This window comes from Eschrichtius robustus, chromosome 19, assembly GCF_028021215.1.
Source record: "Eschrichtius robustus isolate mEscRob2 chromosome 19, mEscRob2.pri, whole genome shotgun sequence".
Taxonomy (NCBI): Eukaryota; Metazoa; Chordata; class Mammalia; order Artiodactyla; family Eschrichtiidae; genus Eschrichtius; species Eschrichtius robustus.
The window spans coordinates 8,339,273-8,352,491 of record NC_090842.1 but is presented as its reverse complement, the minus strand read 5'-3'; positions in this window follow the sequence as shown (position 1 = coordinate 8,352,491).

Below are 13,219 nucleotides of genomic sequence, written 5' to 3'. Positions count from 1 at the left end.
CACAATTAAAGGTAGGTATTTGGTTCCTTTAATTTCAGCCTACGTCTCAGGTGGAAAGACTCCTGAGTAATAAATAATAGAGCACACTTTGGGCATATTTCATTCACCATACGCCCAGACACATTTCGAATACCATTCAAAGCGAGTCGTGAAAGCTCTGATTAATATACAACACAGAGCTCTCTCTATACACTCTCAAGGGTAAAAATACTGCTGAAAAGCCACTTCTTTTAAAAGCTGAGCATCTAACACCACCTTGTGAATGATAATAAATGGCAGGCTAAGCCAGAAGGTAGACCGGCCCTCTGTCTAGGGTCTGCAAGTATTATATACACAGAAATACATACCCGTTCTTTGTCCAAGAGGACAGGATCGTCTTCCGGTGAGATAAGATTTCCTATGAGACTCCTGGTATTTCCCAATTCCAGCTTCATCAGAAATAGCAACCCCAACTCTCATGGGTTGTTTTCCCTTTCTTTTTGTTTTCCTTCATATTTCCCGTTCAGGCTGCACTAGGAAATGTATATCTATTTGCTATTAAAATTATGTGGCAGTTATTTTCCCTAAGGTCAGAAGTTTAGGATTTTTCAACATCCCCAAGTCTCTCCCTGGCTTCACGGAGTTTGTCATCCCCTGAGAGAGACAGGCATTGAGCACAAAACTACAGGACTAATTTCAAATGTGATCGTGACAAGGAAGAATTAAATAGTACTAGACAAATGCAACAAACATAACTTAGAACCCACAATTGCATCTGCAAATCAGGATGCTTCATGCTGTGCAGGACACCAGAGCAGAGACAAATTTATTGATATATTATGGGTAAGGAAAGAGAAGAGAAAGCCAATCCTCATGAAAGAAATATGACTATGTTTGCCCTCTCTAATTATTATAATTAGAACTCCATCCATTTGAATGAATACTGTCCAGCATTAGATTTATTTCTTAATGGTCACCATGGGCCCAAAAAGAATTATGCAAGGATATTACAGCATTGTTTGCAGAAGAAAAAGTAATGATCCAAGTGCCCATAGAAAGGGGATTAGTTACATGCATAGAGTCCTTCTGTGCAGTATTCAAAAGACTGCACTAGGGCTATACATACTAATATGAAACTACATCCAAAACACATTGTTGGGTTTATAAATAAAATGTAGCATTCTACATTTACATGTAGAGTGTGCTTCCATTTGTGTGACATTTAAGGAGAGGAATACAGGTTCAAGTAAACTTGCATGGATGCAGGATACCTCTGGAAGAACACAGAAAACATGATGACAGTGGTTGCCTCTGTCATCAGTGGAAGGGGGAACTGGGTATATGAAGTCAGGAGTGGTAATGAGACATATTTTTCGTTACATTTACTTTTACTATTATTGGAAACTTGCCACATCCGGTTAGAGAAAAATTATCTCAAACATCATATATGGAGAAAAGAAGTGTTAACCAACAATGGGAACCATTCATTTTGTAATCTGCCTCCCATCCCAAGTCTGTTCACTTGACAGGATTCTCTAATGTTTAGAAATAAGGTAAGTGGAATTAGATGGGTGGGGAGCAAGGTTCAAATACTATTGGGAGGAAGACGGGAAGTAAAGAAAGGGGTGCAAAGGCTCACGTGAGCAGCAGACAAAGCTTCATGGGCTGTTGATCACAAAGGTTGGAGGACGCACCTCTGGCGGGAAACTTGATTTTAGGTGTTACATAGACACTTTGTTGGATAAAATTGATTCACATAATGAAAAAATCATTCCCTTTTCAAATCTTTTCTTATTCCTCAGATATAAATAAAAGAGGAAGTCTCAGTTTGGTACAAGTATGTCTTTATGACCTCTGGATACTCCCCGGGAGTTAAAATTTGATAACAGTGTTTTGACTTAACTATTTCTTTTCACTCTTATCCTTAGAAAAAGTAACACTGGCTTCCCACTCGTGGTCGTGACACAAAGCTTCCTTCTACAATAAATGTTATTTGATTTCAGTTTTTAAAAACAAACCATTTTCAGTGAAAATATTAAGTAACACGAGAGGTACAGGGAGATGTCAAAAACTGTGCATGTGATACATGAATGACTGTCATTTGGGAAGCGTGACTTGAAAGAAAAATTATCCTCAGCCTAGAGCAGGGAAGTCGTACAGTTGTGTGGTCGTGACTATTGTTGATTTTTAATTTCCATCCCATCGAACAAGCACTGAATAAAAATGAGGGAGGTTTTTCAGGAAGCTGCAGTTTCGTTCTCTTTGCCGATGGTATTTAACAAGACTATCTTTAGTTTCCTAGAGCCGATTCTTTGGACGACTAAGAACACTTAGAGCCAAGAGTGCAGGCACAAACTCTGAAGGCCTAATTAAAAGTATGATTCTCGCCCCAGTGCGTGACACTAGCCCTTTTGTTGGCCTCCCATGAGAGAAGAAGCACCTCCACTGAAATCACATTTTCCAACTTTCCCTGTGCAGTGCCACCACTTTTTCATTAGCTAATCCCAATTAGAACACATTTTTACTAAAGCCGTAAATCTCTGCCACTCTCCATAAGCATAAATTATATAGTAAATAACCATATTCTGTGTCTGTCCAGAAAAATAAAAACCTTTTTTCTTTCCTCCAGTCCACGGGACTCAGAGCTGCTAAGTCAACGCTGAGACCTTCTGATTCGGCTTTTTGACCCCCACTTCTCTTCTATCACTAGCCTTAAAAGCAACACTTCTTCTAGGAAGAAAATGACCACCACTGACCTCTAAAATTAACCACAGTCAAATTATATTTTTTCTTCCTCCTTGTGAGCAATTTAAGGGAGTGGGAAAAGCTGGATCACTGTGTTAAAATCCACCTCTGCCATTTACTGGCTGAATGACCTGGGACACGCACGCTGGCTCAACTGAGGAGACAGACCTCGTAGGATTTCGTTCCAAAATAAATTAAGAAACTTAATACACAAGGTTTAGCACAGTGCCTGGCACAGAGTACCTGCTCATTCATATTAGTTGTACATATTGTGTAAATAAAAGCGGTGATTTTTGTTGTTCCTTTTGTCATCACAGCGATTGCATAACCCAACATTTCATAGGTTAAACTAATTTAAAGAAACATACCTTATCCCGTGATTGATTTTCAAGCTCATTTATTACTCATTTCTCTATGGTTTAGTTTAATTAAATTGAGCAGCATATCAAATATTGATTTTAATAAAATCTTGATTAAGATTCGAGCGATTATCAAACACAATTTTTCATACCATTCCTGCATTTCAATGGAACCAACCTGAAAACTAATTTACTTTTAAAATAAAGAAGTGATTTCTTTTATATATATATATATCCACCTCAGGCCATTTTCAGAAATAAAGGGAAAATGGCCTCCCAGTCTTTTTATTAGCAAAGATAAGCAGCAATGTCTGACCAGGGCTGTAAAAAACTGAATCCAGGTAGTCATCTCATCTCCAATTTGTAGTGAAAGGGGAAAAACAAAATAGAATCGATTCCTCTGATAAATGTTAATTTAGCACCTACTGTGTACAAGGCACTGTCCTACACTGTCCAACACAAGTAGAGGTCAGAAGAGCTAATCCTGCAACCGGTTTTAACGTGTGTGGAAGAATTCAGCCACATGCGAAAGCCCATAGTTTTATGAAATAATAACCAGAGAAGTACATGTATTCCAACCCTTGAAATTACTCAGTTGTGGAATTTATGTGTATAGACTCACTCTTAAGAGACTATGATGTAAATGTGATGGTATAAATTATCAGTAGGATCATATTAGCAATTAACCATGGATATAAGACATTCAATAAGTTAAGTTTTGGTTTGCTACTTACGGGCTTAAACATTTTCTGGCCAATAGCTATTGCAGCAGCGCCACCTAGAGGATTCTGAAAAGCACCACAGGGTCACTTCCCCCAACTCAGCCGTTCTTCCTATTTAGGCAGAAAGATAAGTAACTACTGAATTCCAGCTCTTATGTCATTTAAAGCAATTCTATCCACACCATTGGGCACCTTCTTAAATCTTGAGGTTTCTGTAGAATAACTAAATAAAATTTAGTATGCTCAAAATCACAACACATTTGGGCAGAGTGGGATCCCAATTTTCCCCCTGTAGGGGGAAGGGGAATTGGGTGTGTCCTGGGACATTATGACATGAGTCACAGCTGTCCCCTCCCCCAGACACACACCCCTTTTTACTCTGTCTTGATCCCAGACAGGTAAGCACCTAAGCAGACTGGCTATTTGGTAACACGTCAAAGTCTTATTCCAACGTTTAGAAGAGCTGAGAAGAAATTAAGTTCTATTGTTAAAATTGTTTGCACCAGTAGATCCACTTACTAATTCCCTTCCACCGTCCAAAGCTAAATCGGTGTTCTGGGGTGGGGTTGAAAGGGAAATGACAGAACAGTTCCCATTTTTTATAGTCCTCATTCTCTCCTCCATTATTTTTTGGTAATTTTTCTCAACCAGGAAACTGCTTTGGAGGTATATTAAAAGGATTAACATTTAGATAATAAGTCAGCTCTCCATAAGAACTAGCACTCTCTTTATGTTATTTGGTTTCAGAATTTCAGCAGACTCTTCTGACTCAACTGACTGTGACCTCAGAGGGGAATGGCAAAAATGCACTGTCCGTATAGCAGGTGGAGCTCTCACCTTCACTGCCACTGGAGGGCGCTGTCTGCCTCAGTGAGGGGACAGATTCACAACTTGCCAGGCAAGGCAAAACGTACTCCTAGAGATCTGAGTTAACCTGCACCATCTTGCCTGCATATATGAAGTCAGTGTTCCTACATAAACACACTAGTAGACAGTGGGGAGCCAGTGGCTCATTCATGGCGATTCTCTAAATTTCAAGTTAAGCACTTCGACCCAGTTTTTCAAAGTAATACTAGGTTTTGCCCAGAGACCTCTTTTCCCCATTCTGTATGCTAAAGCCACAGCTAAAGTCATACCAAACTATAATAATCTTAGTTCTTTGAAACATCTTCGTTTCCTTGCCCACTCTTTTCCCTCTACTCTACCTCCACATCTGTTCACCTAACAAGTGTCTGATTTTCCTTTATGACTCAGCTTAGATACCCCTAATTCCAGGAACCCTTCCAGGACCCCCCGACACCAGGTCAACATGACCTCTTATGCGCCCCAGTTGCAACCTGTTCTTCTCCCACAAAGAACCCTGATGTACAGTTGTGTAATTACTTGTTTATGAAGTACATCCCCGCTAGGCAGTAGGTGCTGTGAAAGCAGGGGATATTCCTATTTTATTTACTGCATTCCTATGCATTCCCTGCAATTACCATGGTTCTGGTTCAACTACTCCAGCGATATTTTTGAAGGAACAATTGCCCCATGTAAGTATGATTTATCTCAAGAAGGACTCTGAAGCTTCATACATTGTCTCCATCGTTTTGCCTTCCAAACATGTGCCTCAGTCCCCACCATTGTGCTTCCTCGCTTACCTTGTCCTCTTAATCCCTACAGTGGTCAGAAGAAAGGCCCGAGATTCCACAAGGTAAGCTGCTTCTTGCTAGTCAAGGCTTACGGCAATTCCACTTGGCAAGCTCATCACCATCTCCAGACTGATTCTAGGATCCGCAGACTACCCATCTCAATTCCTGAGTCAGCTGCAAGAGAAGTGGTCAACCAAAATATTTACAGGAGGGCTCTTTCTGAGATGTCTGGTGGGCTCTTAGGAAGCAGCAGTCAACTGGGAGGGAGATGAGAACCCTCCCTCTTTCCAAGCAGATAACAAAGTCTTCTCTCTTGTATGCAGTTGGCATAACAGCATAAAAGGAAGACAAGGAAGACAACTTTGTTTCTGGCTGGACCACTTATTGTGTCCATGGAAGGACTATGATATTTTGGAACTAGGTAACCTGAAGAGTATAAAACAGGCACTCAAATACAGACTCAGAGCCATCCTGGGAAGTTCCAGACCGCTATGAAATGAGATTTACCACTCTGGACCCTTATCTGTCAATAGGCTTCTTTGCCTCAGAGACTATCTCTGCAAGCTTGCCAAGCTCAAGGAGTCGTTGTGAGGGCAACTGAGAAAGGGAATATCAAAGTGCTTGGAAAACTATGCCCAGCTAATGAAAAATGAGAGGCGAGAAATTATTAAGTGTTAATAGAAGGGCCACAGACTTCTCCATCACCCAATACCCATTATCCTTCGTTTTTAAAGGTCTGGAGAGAATATTTCACTGCTTACATCCTCGCACAGGTTTAATTAAAAAATAAAACTTACAGCAAAATTAGCCTAACATATCCTATATGACAATCAGTCGATTCAGAGAGTAAGAACAAGGTAGATATCATTTAGGGTGCAACAAAGGGGAAACACCATATATAGTTGTGCTGTTTTGTTTCCATATTTATAATTGTCTGGGTGGAAATATACATGCAGAGCATGATGAGGAAACATTTTTCAGTCAATTACCTTAGACAAAGCTTATAGTCTTTATTTATTCATTAAAAAAACGTTTTTTTAATTACTGGACACTGTTAAAACACAGGATAAGAATTTCCCAAAATGGACAAAAGTTATGGATAAATACAAGGAAAACCACACAAAATCAAACCACAATGGATGAGTGATCCAGTTTCTCCACACCCTCACCAGCATTTGGTGTTGTCACTATTTTTTATTTCAGTCATTCCAATAGGTGTGTAATGCTATCTCATTGTGGCTTTAATTTGCACTTCCCTAATGGCTGATGATGTTGAATATCTTCTTATGTGCTTAGTTGCTATCTGTATATCCTTTTTAGTGGAATGTCTCTTGCCCTTTTTCTAACTGGATCATTTGGGGTTTTTCACTGCTCAGTTTTGAGAGTTGTTTAATTATTTTAGATATTAGTCCTTCATCAGACACATGCTGGGCAAATATTTGCTCCCAGTCTGTAGCTTGTCTTTCATTCTCTTAACAGTGTCTTCAAAGAGCCAAGTTTTTCACTTTGATGAAGTCTAATGTATCAATTTTTCCTTTTATGGATTCTTTGTCTATCCCTAGAGTACAAAGATATTCTATTATTATTTTTCCTTAAAGTCTGTTAGTTTTACATTACATTTAAGTCTGTGATCCATCTTGAGTGCATCTGTATATAAGGTGTGAGACTTAAGTCAAGGATTTTTTTGTTTTGGTTTGGTTTGGTTTGTTTCCTTTGTTTACAGATGTTCAATTTCTCCAGCACTGTTTATTAAAAAATCTATCCTTCCTCCACTGAATGCTTCTGCACCTTTGTCAAAAATCAGTTGGATATATTTGTGTGGGATTATTTCAAGGTTCTCTATTCTGTTGCATTGATCTGTGTTTATCCCTCCACCAATACCACACAGTCTTGATTACTGTAGCTACCTAATGTATTTGAAATTGAGTATAGTGATTCCTCCAACTTTATTCTTTTTCAAAATTGTTTTAGCTATTTTATTTGCTTTTCAATACAAATATTAGAATAATCTTCTGTATATCTACAAAAAAAATCTTGCTGGGATTTTGGCAGGAACTGTGTTAATCCTATACATCGATTTGGAGAGAACTGACAACTCCCCATTTATTTTGACCTTCATTTTCTTCAATTGGCAGTTTATAGTTTTCAGCATACAGGTCCTGTGCAAGTTTTGCTAGATTTACACCTGAAAATTTCATTTCTAGAAGTTGTTTTCATAAATTCCTTGGCATTTTCTACACATTCAACCATGTTATCTCCAAATAGGGACAGTTTTATTTCTTCATTTCCAATCTGTTTGCCTTTTATTTCCTTTTGTTGCTTTACTGCCTGGCTAACAGGCCCAGCACTGTGTTAAAGAAGAGTAGTGAGAGAGGACATCCTTTCCTTATTCCCAATTTTAGGAGAAAAGCATTTGTCTTTCAACATTAAGAACATTATCTGTAGCCTTTTTGTAGATGATCTTTATAATGTTATAGAAGTTCCCCTTTATTCCTAGTTTGTGGAGTGGTTTTTCTAAAAATAATGAATGGGTACTGAATTCTGTCAAATTCTTTTTTTGCATCAACTGATTAATCATGTGATTATTTTTTTCTTCTTTAGCCTGTTAATAAAGTGGACTACAATGATGGATTTTTGAACCAACTTTGCATCCCTGGAATAAACTCCAGTTGGTAATGGTATATAATTCTTTTTAATTTCTAATTATATTAGCTAATATCTTGTTAAGGGTTTTGCATATACATTCATGAAAGATATTGGTCCATAGTTTTCTTTCCTTCCTTTTTTTTTTTTTTTTTTTTTTTGTACTGCCTTTATTTGGCTTTGGTATCAGGGTAATGCTAACTTCATAAAATGAACTGGGAAGATTTCCCCCTTCTATTTCCTGAAAGAGACTGTGTATAAACCATATTAATTAGTCTTCAAACATTTGGCAGATTTATTTGGTGAATCTCCAGCGGAGATTTCTTTTTGGGAATTTCCAAATTATAACTTCAATGTCTTAAATAGGTACAGGGGTATTCAAATTATCTATTTCAAACTGGGTGAGATTTTTTGGTGGGTGATTTTAAGGAATTTGTCCATTTCATCTAAGTTGTCAACTGTATGTATGCAAAGTTGTTAATACTGTTCCCTAACTTTTTTATCTCTGCAAAGTATGTAGCTTCATTCTTGATACTGCTAATCTGTGTTTTCTCCCATTTTTATCTTTGTCCATCTTGCTAGATGTTTGTCAATTTTATTCATCTTTTCAAAGAACCAACTCTGATTTTTCTCTATTGTTTTCCTAAAATTTTTTTTTTTATTTCTGCTCTTATTTTTATGATTTACACTCTTCTGCCTCCTTTGGGTTTATTTTGCTCTTCTTTTTCTAGGTTCTTGATATGAGAGCTCACATTATTAAGATGTTTTGTCTTTTCTAATGTAATAATTTAGTGCTATAAATTTCCCCCTCATCACCGCTTTAGTTGTGTCCCACAATTCTGATATGTTGTATTTTCATTTTCATTCAGTTCACTGTATTTATTTACTTAAGATCCCCTCTGTGACTCGTGCATTATTTAGAAAAGTGTTGTTTATTTCCCAAGTGTTTGGAGATTTTACTATTATCTTTCTGTTACTGATTTCTAGACTGACTCCACTGCCACAGGAGAACATACTCTGCTTGATTTTAGTTCTTTTAAATTTGTTGAGGTTTGTCTTATGGCCCAGGATGTGCTCTGCGTTGGTATATGCTCTGTGGGCACATGAAAAGAATATATATTCTGCTGATGTTGGTTAGAGTGTTCTATAAACGCCAACTAGATTCTGTTGGTTGGTGATGTCAAGTTCTTTATCCCTGGTGAGCTTTCTGTGATTCTTCTATCAATTGTTGAGAAAGGGGTGTTGAAGTCTTCTACTATCATTGAAGATATGTCTACTTATCCTTTTAATTCTGTTACTTTCCGCTTTACATAGTTTGCAGGTCTGTTGTTTGATGCATACCTTTTTAGATTTGCTATAACTTCTTTGTGGATTGACCATTTTATCGTTATATAATTTTCCTTTCTATATCTGGTAATTTTCTTTGCTGTGAAGTCTACTTAATCTGATATAAATATAACCACTCTTGCTTTATTTGGATTAATGTTTACATGATATATCTTTTTCCATCCTTTTATTTCCTACATACCTATGTTATACTTGAAGTCAGTTACACATAGCATATAGTTAGGTCATGATTTTAATCCACTCTGATGATCTCTGCCTTTTATTGGTTTATTTCAACTGTTTATATTTAATGGAATTATTCATATGCTATCATGGGGTGGCAGTCTAGGGTCTCCACATGAACTTCACTGAAACTGCAGGGGCAGTTATCCAGATGGATGAAAAGTACCAACTACCTACTCAGCCTTCTCTGACAATACCCTAGTGGTGATTGGGGGGATTACAGCAAGGTGAGAGTGGAAGTCTACACTCTCCACTTGGCCTTTACTAGTGTTTGGCTGGAATAGAGTGGTTATTTTCTAAGTGTTTCTATCTTGTTGGCTGGCCCTTTCCTGGTCCTTTGGCTCCAGAGTAGGCTTGTCTCGGTGCTTTTTAAAATTTCTGTGCCTATTGGCATTTCTGGGTGACCAGCTTCTTCAGTTCCTAGTCTAGAACAGATGAGGCAAAAAAGAAACCCAGGTAACTTACAATTATGTCATTCCTTCGGTCACAAGGTCCCTAGGCAATCTGACTGATTTACTCCATCTGTCAAAGTCTTCTTGTGTTTGTATATAGAATTTCCAGGATTTTCAGTTATATTCCATGGGAAGAAAAGGGAAATGTACATCTATTCCATCTTGCCAAAAGTAGAAATCACTGGTCATTTTTTGAAGAATTCTGATAATCTCTCCATTAACTGGTGTGTAATCGTTGATATATCAGAATTTAAGTCTACAATGATATCATTTGTTTTCTGACTGTTCCATTTTTGTTTTCCATTCCACTGTTTGCCCTTTTCTCTTTTAGATTATTTGAACAATTTTTAGTAATTCATCTATTATGCTATTTTACTATATCTGTTTGTATACTTTTTTTATTGGTTGCTCGAGGGATTATACACCTCACTTCAGAGTCTACTTAGAATCAATACTTGAACACTTCAAGTAGAATGTAAGAACACATCCCTTTAGCCTCCCCACTTTATGTTGTGGTTATTTTACACATTACATTTACGTACTTTGAACAATGTTTTGTTTTCAACCATTAAACATATTTTGAAGACTCAAGAGAGGAAAAACAGTCTATTACAGAGATCAGAAAGTTTTTTCAGTAAAGGTTCAGATAGTAAATATTTTAGGCTTTTCAGGCCATACAACGTGGGGGTAATGATTGGGAATGGCCATGTGGAAGCTTCTGGAAGTGTCCTATTTACTGGCCTGGTTGGGGGTTACACGGGAGTTCACTTTGTGGTAACTCACTGACTGTACGTTTTCTTTTATGCACCTGGCCTTTGTTAGTAACTCACCAACTAACTTTTGTTTTGTGTACCTGTTTTGTGTGTTATACCTACCAATGAAAGTAATTCTGAAACTAAGTAGATCAGAGAGCTTGACAAATATATACATGAATATATCAGAGAACTTGGGACTGAATTATCAGGAAAAAGAAGGACTGAATTATCAGGAATAAAGAGCATGGCTTCCTTATTGCTCCCTTCAGTCCTTTCTTCTTTGAACAAAATTAATAGACCAGGAAATAAAACAGTGTTCCCTCAACCCCAGGACACTGAGAATATCTACTGAGTGCAATGCACAGAGATGGGAACTGCTTGCTGGAGCTAGAAGTTTAAAAATGGGAATTGTGGAAAAATGAGATGAGAGGTAGATGGATTACATTAGATGAACATTCTAACTGACGAACTGGAGAAGGGGAATAAGAAAACATAGGGAAAGATGTTCTTCAGTGAGAAAGTCAATAATATAAATTCAGGATTTTTTCGTAGGGAGTGCATGAAGGAAAAGGAGGTTGAAGAGAAGGTAGTCAAGAAAGAAGAGAAGAAAGAAACGGGAAGGAAGTAAGGAGGAAAAGACTAGAAAAAGAGAAAGATGAGAAGGAGGGAGAGAAGGAAGAAAAAGAATGGAGAGAATAAGGAAGGACATACAATAGAAAGAAATGACACAAGAAAGAAATGTGGTTAAATGATCCATATTGGGCACCGGACACAAAGCAAGCATTTTGACACCTCAAATCAACTCTGTAATGTAGATACTGTCTTTCCTATTTTATAAACGAGGAAAGAGAAGCCCTGAGAACTTATTTTAGTCACACAAACACACCTAGAAACATCAGCCCTAGCTGCATGTAACTCCAAATTCTGTGCTCTAGGAAACCATTTAATTCCAACGAAGATTCCCTCATGGGAAGTAAATGCTTACGTTACACTTGAGTCCTGGAAAGAATTACTCTAGAGGATGCCGTTGTCCTAATAAGAAGTAGAAAATGGTTGATCTTCTGAAACCCTAAATCTGCAGTTCTGTAATTCTATGGTACTGGGTCAGTTGTGTGTAATACTGACATCACTGACATGTTCTGATTCTGCCTCAGTATTAAGAGACATTTTCAAAGAATCTAGTGTTACACTTTTTTAAGCAAAACCAGTGGAGCACTAGAAGTTCTGTTTAAGTTGACAAATGATGCCTTATCTTATGAGAAAATGGGCACAAAATATATTCCATGGCTCAGTATTAGTATTTGCCAACTAGCAGGAATGCCACTTTCTATATGGGGTGGTAGAGAAAACCCCAAGAGAAAACTCTAGCTCGTGAAGTTACCTGGATTTCTTCAGATTAAGCAGAGAACAGAAACAAATTATCAAAGAGATAGACCCCAGAAGAAAATCATCTCACTTTGACAAAATTATATGTGAAGAATAGTAGACTTTATCTTCACATGTACCACAAGTTTGGGGATCACTTCAGAGTACTTGCAAAAAGTATTCTTCATTAATTCTTTCTCTTTATTTCAAAGTTACTTAGCACTTACTGTGGGTCAAATGAAGTGGTGAGGGGATGGATGGGAGAAGAGAAAAAGGGAAAGAGGGGTTCCCATGTACTGAGGATGGGGTAGGGAACATGACAGACGCTGCCAAGATACTTTATACAGCACAGCTCCGGATATTCATTATAGCCCCCAAAAAAGTATAAAAGCTAAACCAAGCTACCTCCAAGGAATAATTAGAAGTGAAAATTGATAAAGAGAAAATGGCTCATATTCTCCTCATTGATTTCCTGTGCACAGTGAGTCAAACTTGACTGTTGGTTGGAAGTCAGCTTGGGTACTTCTTATTACTTTTTCTGCAGTTGGATACTCCTGTCAGTGCCTTTCATGCTGGAGTCTTTCTTTGCTCTAATCACAGCTGTCAGCTATTGAATGAGTTTGACACCCTGACTCCAGAAACGAGGGGATTCACACCCCATGCATATGCAGTCAGTTCCTTCATTAGAGCTGACTGACATCACAGATAACACGGTGCACTGCCACTAATTTTTAGAAGCAAAACAAATGGCTGCACAATCAAGTAGGAATCTCCTGGATCTGATACACCCAGAGAGCCCAAGAATCTGTATTTATACAATTCAGCCAGTATTGCTGTAAATGCCTACACTTTTAGCACTGACAAGCGGTATAAGCAATCACTGCAGAGCTAGATCTCACACACACACACACACACACACACACACACCAGACTCCTCCCCCAGAATCTTAGTTGCCCATTCCTAATCATCTCGGTTGGAGTTCCAAACGTTGAGTG